At 36.3% G+C, this 12,661-nt stretch overlaps 1 pseudogene; it reads left to right on the top strand.

Annotated features, from left to right (window-relative positions):
• Positions 1 to 12,661, top strand: part of LOC127431694 (dihydropyrimidine dehydrogenase [NADP(+)]-like) — a 198,447-nt pseudogene that overhangs the window by 23,013 nt on the left and 162,773 nt on the right.

Genomic DNA, 12,661 nt, shown 5'->3' with positions numbered 1-12,661 from the left:
TCTTGACATTTTCTCAACCAGCTTCTTGAGGTATCACCCTGGGATGTTTTTTAAACAGTATTGAAGGAGTTCCTATTTATGTTGGGCACTTATTGGCTGCTTTTCTTTATTATTTGGTTCAAGTCATCAATTTCAAAAATGTTTTTTTTTTTTTTTAAAGTTTAGTTATATAATGAAATAAATTAATATGGTGGCACAATTATATTTTTGTCTACAAAACTAATTTCAAACATTTAAGCATACGCCTTCAGATCAAAAGATTTTTAAGATCATGAGAAACATTTCAGTCAAGTGTTTCAAAAGTTTTGACCGGTAGTGTGTGTGTGTGTGTGTGTGTGTGTGTGTATATATATACAGTTGAAGTCAGAAGTTCACATACACCTTAGCCAAATACATTTAAACTCAGTTTTTCACAATTCCTGACATTTAATGACATTCCCTGTCTTAGGTCAGTTAGGATCACTACTTTATTTTAAGAATGTGAAATGTCAGAATAATAGTAGAGAGAATGATCTATTTCAGCTTTTCTTTCTTCATATTCCCAGTGGGTCAGAAGTTTACATACACTTTGTTAGTATTTGGTAGCATTGCCTTTAAATTGTTTAACTTGGGTCAAACATTTTGGGTAGCCTTCCACAAGCTTCTCACAGTAAGTTGCTGGAATTTTGGCCCATTCCTTCAGACAGAACTGGTGTAACTGAGTCAGGTTTGTAGACCTCCTCACTCAAACACTCTTTTTCAGTTCTGCCCACAAATTTACTATCGGATTGAGGTCAGCGCTTTGTGATGGCCACTCAAATACCTTGTCTTTGTTGTCCTTAAACCCTTTTTCTAACAACTTTGGAGGTATGCTTTGGGTCATTGTCCATTTGGAAGATCCATTTGCGACCAAGCTTAAACTTCCTGTCTGATGTCTTGAGATGTTGCTTCAATATATCCACATCATTTTCCTTCCTCATGATGCCATCTATTTTGTTAAGTGCATCAGTCCCTCCTGCAGCAAAACACCCCCACAACATGATGCTGCCACCCCCATGCTTCACGGTTGGGATGGTGTTCTTCAGCTCGCAATCCTCACCCTTTTTCCTTCAAACATAACGATGGTCATTATGGCCAAACATTTCCATTTTTGTTTCATTAGACCAAAGGACATTTCTACAAAAAGTAAGATCTTTGCCCCCATGTGCTCTTGCAAACTCTAGTCTGAGTTTTTTATGGTGGTTTTGGAGCAGTGGATTCTTCCTTGCTGAGCAGCCTTTCAGGTTATGTCGATATAGGACTCGTTTTACTGTAGATAAAGATACTTGTCTACATGTTTCCTCCGGCATCTTCACAAGGTCCTTTGCTGTTGTTCTGGGATTTATTTGCACTTTTTGCACCAAACTACGTTAATCTCTAGGAGTCAGAATGCGTCTCCTTCCTGAGTGGTATGTTGGCTGCATGGTCCCATGGTGTTTATACTTGCGTACTATTGTTTGTACAGATGAACGTGGTACATTCAGGCATTTGGAAATTGATCCCAAGGATGAACCAGACTTGTGGAAGTCCACTAATTTTTTTTCTGAGGTCTTGGCTGATTTCTTTTGATTTTCCCATGATGTCAAGCAAAGAGGCACTGAGTTTGAAGGTAGACCTTAAAATACATCCACAGGTACACCTCCAATTGACTCCAATTACCCTATCAGATGCTAAATTAGGCATGACATCATTTTCTGTAATTTTCCAAGCTGCTTAAAGGCACAGTTAACTTAACTTAAAAGCTGAATGTGTTCTTTTTTTAGCTTTATTGCCCAACCCTAGTTGTAATACATCTAAAAGCCAGAGCATTTCCTTGAAATCACATTGACAATACCAACAGCATATGGTGAGAGCTGATTGTTTCTGACAGAAAGGCCCCAGTCTTTCATCTCTCAATCACTTAGTGCCTCATTAGCAATGTCTTCTGCTTTCCATCTCAGTAACAATGGATCTCATGAAGTTCTCACATTACAGTTCTTCAGAATCCTGAATCCAGAATCTCTGCCAAAGAGTTTTATCTCATTAAGACAGGAACACGCCTTGAAGAGGAGGCAGTATTTGCTGCATTTAAGCAACAAAATACATTTCACTTGCGTATAACAGTTAAGATATTACATATTGAAGATGTGACCTAATTTTAGTGATAATTGTGGGTTTTGAGATTTCAGAGGCCTGAAGCCTATGTCTAAACATTGCTCCCACTGAAACCACTAAGATTACATTATATGTGTGATTATGTGTAATGATGTTAATGACGTTAAACAGTGGCAAACATGTGCAGGGGCATCGCATTCACAATAGGCATTAGAGCCAGGAAGGAGTCAATATCATGGGGAAATGGAATTGGAAAATGTATTTGTGGGATAAGATTTCATCTCCCTCATTTATTTTTATTTTTATTTTTTTTAGGATACATGTATGCTATCTGTCCTATGTATTAAAAACAAAATATAGTAATAGATATTAATGGAAAAGTTAACCCCAAAATGAAAGGCTGTCTTTATTTACTCATAACGTTTCAAACATATAATATTCCATATTACTTACTGTCTTCCGTGGAGCAACACAAGGAGACGTTTTTAGAATGTCACTGTTTTCCATACAAAGGAAGCACAGTTATAATTTAACTCCATCATAAATGTACCATAAAAAGTAATAAGCTTTCAGTTTTAGCAAAACAGATGCTCAGACATTCTTCAAAAATGTTCCATTTGTGTTCCACAAAAGAGTAGAGTGCTTTTATTGGAGAAAGGAAAGTAGATATTTTACTATTTTTTTGCAGGTCTATTTCAGGCTAACAGGCACAGACGTTTTGATGACCTCTCTGCAGAACATGGTTTTTACACGTCAAAGGACTTTCTCCCCCTCATTGCAAAAGCCAGTAAACCAGGTGAACTCCATGAGAAGTCTGACTGCTACAAAATCACACCTGATGACTCAAAAAGTTTGCTGAAGCACCACATTTAGGTCCTGTTTTCACCTGGTTTTAAGATGCGTTTTTGGTGATCTGATCAAATGTGGTCAGCCGAGACACATTTCTGTTTCCATCTGGGATTACCATGTGTCTCCTATGACCACTTGGGTTCGGATTTCGAGGGGAGGGTATGTGGTTTCAGTGATCCGATTGTACCCCGTTTCCACCTGTAGCTTGCGCTGACCACTTGTGAATCGGATCACCAAAAATGCATCTTAAAGGAATATTCTGGGTTCAATACAAGTTAAGCTCTAGCGACAGCATTTGTGGCATAATATTAATTACCACAAACATTTCTGACTTAACCATACTTTTCTTTAAAAAAAAGCTAAATTCTGGGTTCCAGTGAGGCACTTACAATGGTAGAAAATGGGGCCAATCCGTAAACGATAAAATACGATTTAAAAATTATAGCCACCAGACATGCACAATGCGTGTAAACATGATTTTAGTGTGATCAAATTTTACAACTTTGTTGCCATGACAAGGTAATGTCAGCACTAAACAATGTTACAGATCAAATAATACATACGTTTAGCAGAAGAATTAAAGTGTTTTTATAAAATTATAAGCTCACATTTCAGCATTTAAACCCTCCAAAAATCGGCCCCATTCACTTCTATTGTAAGTGCTTCAATGTAAGCTCGATTTTTGCTTTTTTTAAAGAAATTATTTTTTCGTGGTAATCAACATTATGCCACAAATGCTATCGACTGAACTTAACTTGTATTGAACCCAGAATATTCCTTTAATATCAGGTGGAAACGGGGCCATAAAGACAGTTTGACTCCACGGCAAAGTCCTTTAAATTAGTTTAAAGTTGTCCCACTAAAAAAAAGTTTTTTTGACATGGCACATTGGTAATACCCTGTTTTTTGGACATGTACCACGGTAATATCATGGCATTCTTTGAAGTACATTGGAGTACCATGTAAATAAATACGGTAAACATTCAGTATGATGGTATATATCAAAGTATTCATGGTAAAAGCTGAAACTATGTTATAATTATGAACTGTATTCTGCAGTGTTCAATCTGAATATTGGCCTGATATTTTGCTCTTGGTGAGATTTTCTGGAGCTAATTCTGTTCGGTCTGGCTTCCACCACATATACTTATTCAATTGGCATCCTTTAAAGAAGGGGTGGAGACAGTGTTTCAGACAAAACTGGTGCATGGCAGGGTTTGTAATGCCAGATGTAATTGCTATTTCTGAAGGTATTTCTGAATGATCGTAAAGAACAAAAAGGAAGATGAGATGTTTTTGTACCAGTTGCCTAGATTAATGGATGTTTAGGCTCACAATATTGGAATCAGAATCAAATGAAAATGGAAATTTTTGGGAAAAAACCTTGCATAATGAATAAAACTGAATCCAATGTGCAGTTCTCTTACTGTAACTCACTGCATTAAAGCAGTTTGCCAAGTACTGTTGGACTCTTTACAAGTACAAAAGGTAACAAAATGCTGCAGACCTTAAGATGAACTCTATTTAGTCATACCCATGTTGATCTAAAACTGTATGATTTTCTTTCTTCCATGACACACAAAGGAGATTGTCTTCACACAAAGCTATGATATGGCTTCAGAAGACAATTTTTTATGATACTGTTTTGGTGCTTTTTTGTCACTTTTGGAACTTGGCAGTGATAATCACCATTCATTGTATGGAAAAGAGCTGCTCGGATATTCTGCCTAAGTTCTTCTTTTGATCCACAGAAGAAAATAATACTGGACTGGTACGACATGGGGCAAGTTAATTATTAGTATTATTGTTTTTATTTATTTATGTATTTGTGAACTAAATAATCTGCAAAATACACTGTCCTTTCTGGCTCAAAATTACAAGTGAAAGTTTTCGGTCATGTAATAAAGAGAGAGACAGAGAGGATTTTAAACCCCAGAGCAGCTGAACTGATCAGATGCTGATAGATTCATGAAGCATGTTTTATCAAATGCTGAAATTACTGCGTTCAATTTCAGTGCAGTCACCCTTGTCACATCTAAAAATAAAAGCAGCACAAAGAAACGTGTGGAGTATCAGTGAAATCACTGATACAAGGACATTTCTGGGAAATATGAAATACAAAAACAAAAAGGACGAGGTGAAACAGGCTCTCATGGAAGCAAAATAAGTTTATAGTGACGTGCTGTGTCGATGGACTCTGAGATGCAAGTTTACAGCGCTTTACATACAAATGTTTGCTAAGCCCTTAAAGAGATAGTTCACCCAAAATTAAAATTCTGTCAACCTTTATTCATCCTCATGTCATTCCGAGCCTATATGCCTTTATTTCTTCCATTCTGCCTAACATCATCTTTTGTGTTCCTTGAAAAAAAAAAAAAAAAAAGTCATAGGGGTTTGAAACCACATAAGAGTAATGATGACATGATTTTCTTTTTGGTGTAGACTACAGCTTTAAGTGAAAATAGTTCTGAGAAATCATGTTTTTTTTTTCTCTTTCTCACTCTGTCTTGTTCTCCCTTTCTTTTGTTTTATGGGATGTGTAGTTGTCGCTCAGAACTGACGGAGCTCCGTGGCACTGTGATTGTTCTGGGTGCTAGAGACACGACCGTCGACTGCACCACTTCTGCCCTGCGCTGTTATCCATCCGTTTTCGATAACAATCTCCATAACTACATTCTTTGGAAAACGATGATGTAAGGAAACTGAAAACGGAGATTTAAAGCTTAAACGGATTAGACCACATCCAAACTAATCCATTTTCGTTTGAAAACTTAAGTTTTCAGTTTTCTAACATCATTGTTTTCAAAGTATGTTTTCAAAATGCTCTGTTTTCGTTGGAGAACAACACTGACTACGATTACATGGACAATAGAAAGCAGCTTATTGCGAGAAGGCAGCAATGGTGTTAACATGCACTGTCTAAGCGGTGTACTCTTTACTCTTGTATACCTGTGGCTCGTCAGTAATCAGCTTTCTCCACAGCAACATAATTTCCCCACGATGCTTGTGGAAATAAAAAACATGACAACGGAGGAAGACTTGGCTAATTTATTCTCCGTTGCTTGGATTTGTTCTAAATATTTCAGATTTGTTGTTGTGTTTGTTTCCTTAAATTTCTATCGTGACCTGCAGTGGAATTGCCCTGCAATAGTATGGTTTCCCCCTTACTTAAAACTCCCGGATTCCCCCAGTGTACCAGCGCATAAACGTGAATGTGAGGAACAGTCAATATTTTAGATTGGTGTGTGTAAATGGTATTATTCATGGTGTGTGTGCTTTTCCCAGTGTAATGCCAAAAATGATGAATTCTTTCCAATGTGTTGAAATGCTGTTGGGCTCTTTCCTTTGAAGTTTGTTATCTGATCTTATCACGCACATGCGCACTCTTCAAACACCCATCAAAACCGCTTATGTGTTTACATAGCCACACTAAGCCGTGTTCTCGAGAAAAAACCTAGGTGTGTTAAACCACTTTCTCTTTATCCCTTAAGCGGCGTAAGGAAATCAGCGTTCTCATTTACATGACATTTCAGAATGCCTTGTTCAGCAAAAAACTGTTTTCTTAAGTGCATGTAAACGTGGTCATTGGTTTAGTGTGGATGGGATGTATTAGTTTAGACATGGCCTAAGCTGTAAAACCATTTTTAGTTCTAATTGGAAACTTTATTTTAAGTTTTATTTTTAATTTATTTTTCCCTAGAGAAATAAAGACTACAAGTTAAAGGAGACCAGGAAAGCAGAGAAACTCTAGGAGAGATGGGAAGTGAGAGAGAGGGTCAACATCAGGCAGCAGAGAGAAGCTTATTAATATTTGGTGTGAGAGAAGTGTGAAGCAGAGACTTTATGAAGAGGTGTGCGAGAGTGGCCTCTCTCTCTACACCACTGACATGGCTCCTAAGCCTCTCCACTCTCATTTATTGCAGACTTGCCTTTGCTTTCAGGGGGAGATTACTGTCAATTGTCCCACTCACACACAGGGGCTCTCCGGTGAGCTATAGACCCGCTTCCACTCCAGTAATGATGCCAGCTGGCTAAACTTTTCATGATCAGGTCCATTTAGACAAAGCTGTGAAAAATGTGCGTCAGATGTACTGAGGGAAGTTATTACTATTATTATTTTTTATTTTTTATGATAAGGTTTTTGAGACAGGGCTAGAACAAAGTGCAGTCCCTTAAAGACATCTTTCTATTAAAAAAAAGGTAAAAAAGAAATTAAATAGGATGCAGCAACAAAGAACTAAGAAATGGGGGATACGCAAAAGTACTGGTTGTGATGTCAATGAATGGCGAAGGCTTAGTTCATGAATAATAATTAGGTTATGCACAAAAGGTTTTACATGATCTTTAACTGTTTTGATAAATTAATAGTCTAAGTGATATATTGATCTGGATATCAGGTCTGTAGTAATATTTGCACATTTCCATGTAGAAAACTGAAATGTAAAAATAACACTACAGTATGATTAGTAATGTCCAAAAATGGTACAACCTAACTGTAAAATAACAATGAACAATACTTTTACAGAACTAATTAATCTTTGTTCCTTATTATTTAAACATATACTAATAACTTTAACACTGAAAGTTGTATATGTTAACATTTAATGTATTACAAACAAATATGAACTAACAATGAACAGTTGTATTTTCATAAATTAACATTCAAAAAGATTAATAAATGCAGTAAAAATCTATTGATCAGTGCTAGTTTGTGATACCTACTAATTTAACTAATGTTAACAAATAGAACCTTAATGTAAAGTTACCAAGGTACCATGTTAACAATAACATTATGATTAGGCATGTCCAAACATTTTACCACTTTACAACAAGGTTGTATTTGTTAGCATTAGTTAACAATTAGTTAACCAATAGTTAACATGAACTAACAATGAACAATACTTTTACAGAACTTGTTTCATGTAAATTCATGTTTATTAATGTTAATAATTTTGTGTACTAATAATGTTTTTTTTTTTTTAATTGAAAGTTGTAATAACATTAATGCATTAGGAACTATAATGAACTAACAATTGTATCTTCATAAATTAACATTAACCAAGAGGAATAAATGCTGTAAAAATATATTGTCAGTTGTTAGTATACGATACCAAATGTATTTACTAATGATAACAAATAAGTCCTTATTGTAAAATGTGACCCCTAAAATCATTTTAAGAACAGTTTCAATAGCACATTAAGCTGCTATAGTGGTCTTGCTGACCTGCCTGTATTAAAGTGCTCAAATGAACTTGTGACATTCAGTTACAGGAAAAAGTATGTAAACCCTTTGGATTTACCTGGATTTCTGCATGAATTGGTTATAAAATGTGAAATCCCTGCTTAAACAAATAACACAAAAGCAATTATACATGTCCATGTCTTTGAACACACTATGTAAACAATTTCCGTGCAGGGTGAAAAAAGTATGCAAAAATCATTGTTCGGACAAACTGTTTGACATGCCCAAACTCTCACCATTTGTTTATTCAGAAGTTAGCATTTAAAGGAATATTCTGTGGTTAATACAAGTTAAGATCAATAAAAAAAAAAAAATCTATAAAAAAATCGAGGTAACAGTAAGGCACTTATAATGGAAATCAATGGGGCCAATTTTTGGAGGGTTTAAAGGCAGAAATGTGAAGCTTATAATTTTATAAAAGCACAAAATAATTCTGTTAAAACTCATGGATTATTTGAGCTATAAAGTTGTTTAAATGGTCATTTTTACGGTCGTTGTAGGGTTTTAGGGTTTGTAGACATGACAACGTCATGGCAGCAAAGTTGTAAAATTGGATATAACTTTACACACAAAAGGTTAGTAAGTGATTGTATCACACTAAAATCATGTTAACATGCATACTGTTTATGTCTTGTGGCTAAACTTTTAAAACAGTGAGTATTTTAATGTTTATGGATTGACCCCATTCACTTCCATTGTAAGTGCCCAGATTTTTGCTTTTTTAAAGAAAAAGAGGGACGAGTTGATATACATTTTTGTGGTAATCAGTATTATGCCACAAATGCTTTTGATTGAGCTTAACTTGTAATGAACCTGGAAAATTCCTTTAAGTTCCTTCATTTTCAATGTTGGAAGCACCACAGAGCCACAGTATTTACACTCTTTGGAAAGTGAACCTACGAATGGCTTACTTAAAGTTGTCCCTGCATATTAAACTAGGATAGGAAAAAGTATTTTAACATCGAATAAACTACACACCTTACCTTAAAATGTGATCTAATTCACACATAGTTTTTCACACCGCCCACCACATTAGGACAAATATGGTAAAGTACAGTAATTATTCACATCTGTTTACGCTTTTCAGTGGAGACATTCACAGCTAATGTGGCCGCCATCATCTTCAACTCATTAAGGCTTTTTATAAGCTATATTAAGTTTAAGACTCCTGTAGGCATAAATAATCAGAACGAAGTGCTTGATTGTGCATTGAGGTGCACTGAGACAATTTATAGAAATGTAGTAGTGGGAAAATAGAATTGTCACCGCACGACTACACACCCCCTCAGCCTGTGAGTTTCTTTCAGGTATAGCTATGATTCAGATATCTTATTTTATCTGTTTTTCTTTAATCTGAGAGAAAATATTCTGTAAACTTTCTGATGTGATTTCTGAGTCATGCTTGATGTTTTTTAATGAGGTACAACTCGCTCATAATTGTGAGATTCATTATCTCCTGGCCAGATAAAAGACGTGACCTTTGCTGGTTGTTACGTGCACTAACGTTAAATAAAAAATCTATCATCATTTAGTCACACTCATATTTTGAACTCATAAGACTTTCTACTTTCCTTGATGGAACACAAAAGGGAGCATTTTGTGCAATGTTCACATACAAGGAAGAAAAAGTTCTGTCAAGCTTCTAAAAAGACCAAAAAAAAAAAAAAAACACCATAAAAGTGTCATAAAAGAAGTCATAACATGCACTAAATTCAAATTCTTTGCTTATATCTTTGTGTGAGAAACAGACCAAATTTTTTATTTTTGTTGACTATCTAACCCTTTGCTGTAGCTCTCACATCTCATTTGTACTTACTTACATTCAAACTTATAGTACTTTTATTGTCGTATACTTTTTTTGTTTTTTGTCCTTTTTGGAGCTTGACAGGTGCTGATCATATGGAAAAGAGCAACTTTAACATACAAAACATCTGCTTTTGTGGTCCACTGAAGAAAAAAAAGTAATATGGGTTTGGAATAACATGAAAGTGAGTAAATTATAACATCATTTTCATTTTAGGGTGAACTAGTAATTTAACAAAGATATGGTGCTGCTATTTTTTATTATATTTAGGTGGAAATAGCCGAGAAGGAAAAGTGTTCCTACCCTTCCTGTCTCCACGTGAGGTGTTTCTGAAGTGGGGTCAAGTCCATGTAATGGAGTTCTACCGAACAGAGCAAATAGAAATGGGACAATGGATGGTGGATGAGGAACAGGTCATACGTCTGTAGACTGACTATATCATCAGTGAATTCAGCTCTTTGCTGAATGACCCCAAGGTGCGTTCCAAATTCAAAGCAAACATTAAAACTGAAGTGTGTAATTTTGGGGATTTTAAAGGGGTCATGAAGTACTATTATTATTATTATTATTATTATTATTTCTTTTTACAATTTTATTATCTTCCCTGAGGTCCAATGATAATGTAATAAAAGTTTTTCGCACCAAAACAGTCACAATTTAGTAATATATAATCATTTGTCACCCTGTTTTTGGCCCTCTGTCTGAAATGCTCGGTTTTGGCATAAGCGCCTCCTTAAAACTTTAACGTTATGCAGCCCCTGAAATTCAGCAAACTCAATCGGAAAAGAATGAACAAGCCCACCAACATTATAAAACTGGGTTTCAGGGTTTACACATAACACACATCCAACATATTGCATCCAAATATATTAAACTGTTCATCTCAAGCACAACTGTTATCACTCAGCACCATAAACCATTAAACAGTCATGACATTTGAAATATTCATGAATGAAACAGTTTACTTATGTTTTTGATCTGGTCCAAGTGTGTTTAACTACCCCATCCTTCAATAACAGTTCCTTTGCTTTAATTTTTTTGGCACCAAAGCTTTAATCATATTATGATTGGTTCACAAGGAATCCACTCTTACATGAGCCGGAAAAAAAACGAACACACAAAGTCCAAAGCATGGTGAAATGACGCACACACTTACTGAAGGAACTCTGAGGTGCACATCGCCGGAAACACATCTAAATGGTCAAAGACGTCCATCTACTGTATGTTTACCTACACCAACAATTGAAAATAGCTCAGATGTGTGAAAGAACGTGTCCATGACGCATCTGTGCTCAAAACAGCAAGAGGCAGCTGCTGAATTAAAGAGAATTGCTTCTCACTTTCAGAGTTGTAACTTGACACTGCATCATTTAAAAGTGGCGAGATACATGGCAACAGTCAAAGAGTCTGTGTAGTTCATGTTTATATACAAAAATAATTCAAAATAGTCCAGATGGGTCTCCTTTGGTGTTATGTTAGGAATAGTTATAGAATAGCCACATAAGGCCTGCTCTTTTGACTTGAACTGCGCGCCAGTGAGCTGGGCCAAGGGTGTGATGACGCATGTTGTGGGATATGTAAATACAAATGAGCAATGTTTTGTGATGTCACAAACAGACTGATTTCAAAACGAGACGTTTCAGCAGGATGGCAACTATAAATGCACTTTTTAGGCAAATGCTCTTTTTAGGAAGTTTTGAGTTCTGAAATATACAGTATTTTTTTTTTATTGTACAGTTACCTCTAATATGTATAAATATCAAGGAAATCTGATTCTCCATTTCATGACCCCTTTAAAATACCTTCAATTTTCCCAGTTTTTTTCCTCTCCCTTTCCTCCAATTTAGAAAGCACAATTCCCAATGCGCTTTAAGTCCTCGTGGTGGCGTAGTGACTCGCTCAATCTGGGTGGCGGAGGACGAATCTCAGTTGCCTCCGCATCTGTGGCTTGTTGAGAGCGTTGCCGCGAAGACGTAGCGCGTGTGGAGGCCCATGCTATTCTCCGTGGCATCCACGCACAGCTCATCACATACCCCACTGAGGGTGAGAACGACATTATAGTAACCACGAGGAGGTTAACCCATGTGACTCTACCCTCCCTAGCAACCGGGCCAATTTGGTTGCTTAGGAGACCTGGCTGGAGTCACTCAGCACGCCCTGGATTCGAACTTGTGACTCCAGGGGTGGTAGTCAGCGTCAACAATTTTCCCAGTTTAATATGCTGAGAAAACTATAAGTAAGCCATTCATTTTCCCCGAACATTGTGAACACAAAGGCTCTGTCACACTTTCAAAACATTGCTAATTTTTTGAGCATTGCAACAAGCCTGAAACATCAACACTGGCTCAACCACTAGAGGCACAGATGTTGCACATTTCACTTTTAAGTTATCACTGAACAGTTCCCCCTAGGTTTTGCAGTAAATTTAGTGATTCCGAACTGTGTCTGTGTTGTGTTTGTGGGTTAGACTCTGGCTCATTATGCACTAAGTAAACCCATCAGTGCTGTGAATAGCTGCCATTCTGAAATGGATGAGGCCCCATATTGTTGGTTTTGTTTCAGAGATTTATTCATTTAATTTAGTTGGCATTATATCGGCTGTCTTGCTGCACCAGTGTTCTCTGATTAAGTGAAGTATACATTGGTAAATTTGA

This window comes from Myxocyprinus asiaticus, chromosome 41, assembly GCF_019703515.2.
Source record: "Myxocyprinus asiaticus isolate MX2 ecotype Aquarium Trade chromosome 41, UBuf_Myxa_2, whole genome shotgun sequence".
Taxonomy (NCBI): domain Eukaryota; kingdom Metazoa; phylum Chordata; class Actinopteri; order Cypriniformes; family Catostomidae; genus Myxocyprinus; species Myxocyprinus asiaticus.
Note: the sequence above shows the minus strand (reverse complement) of the source record. Positions and strands in the feature narration are given on the sequence as shown.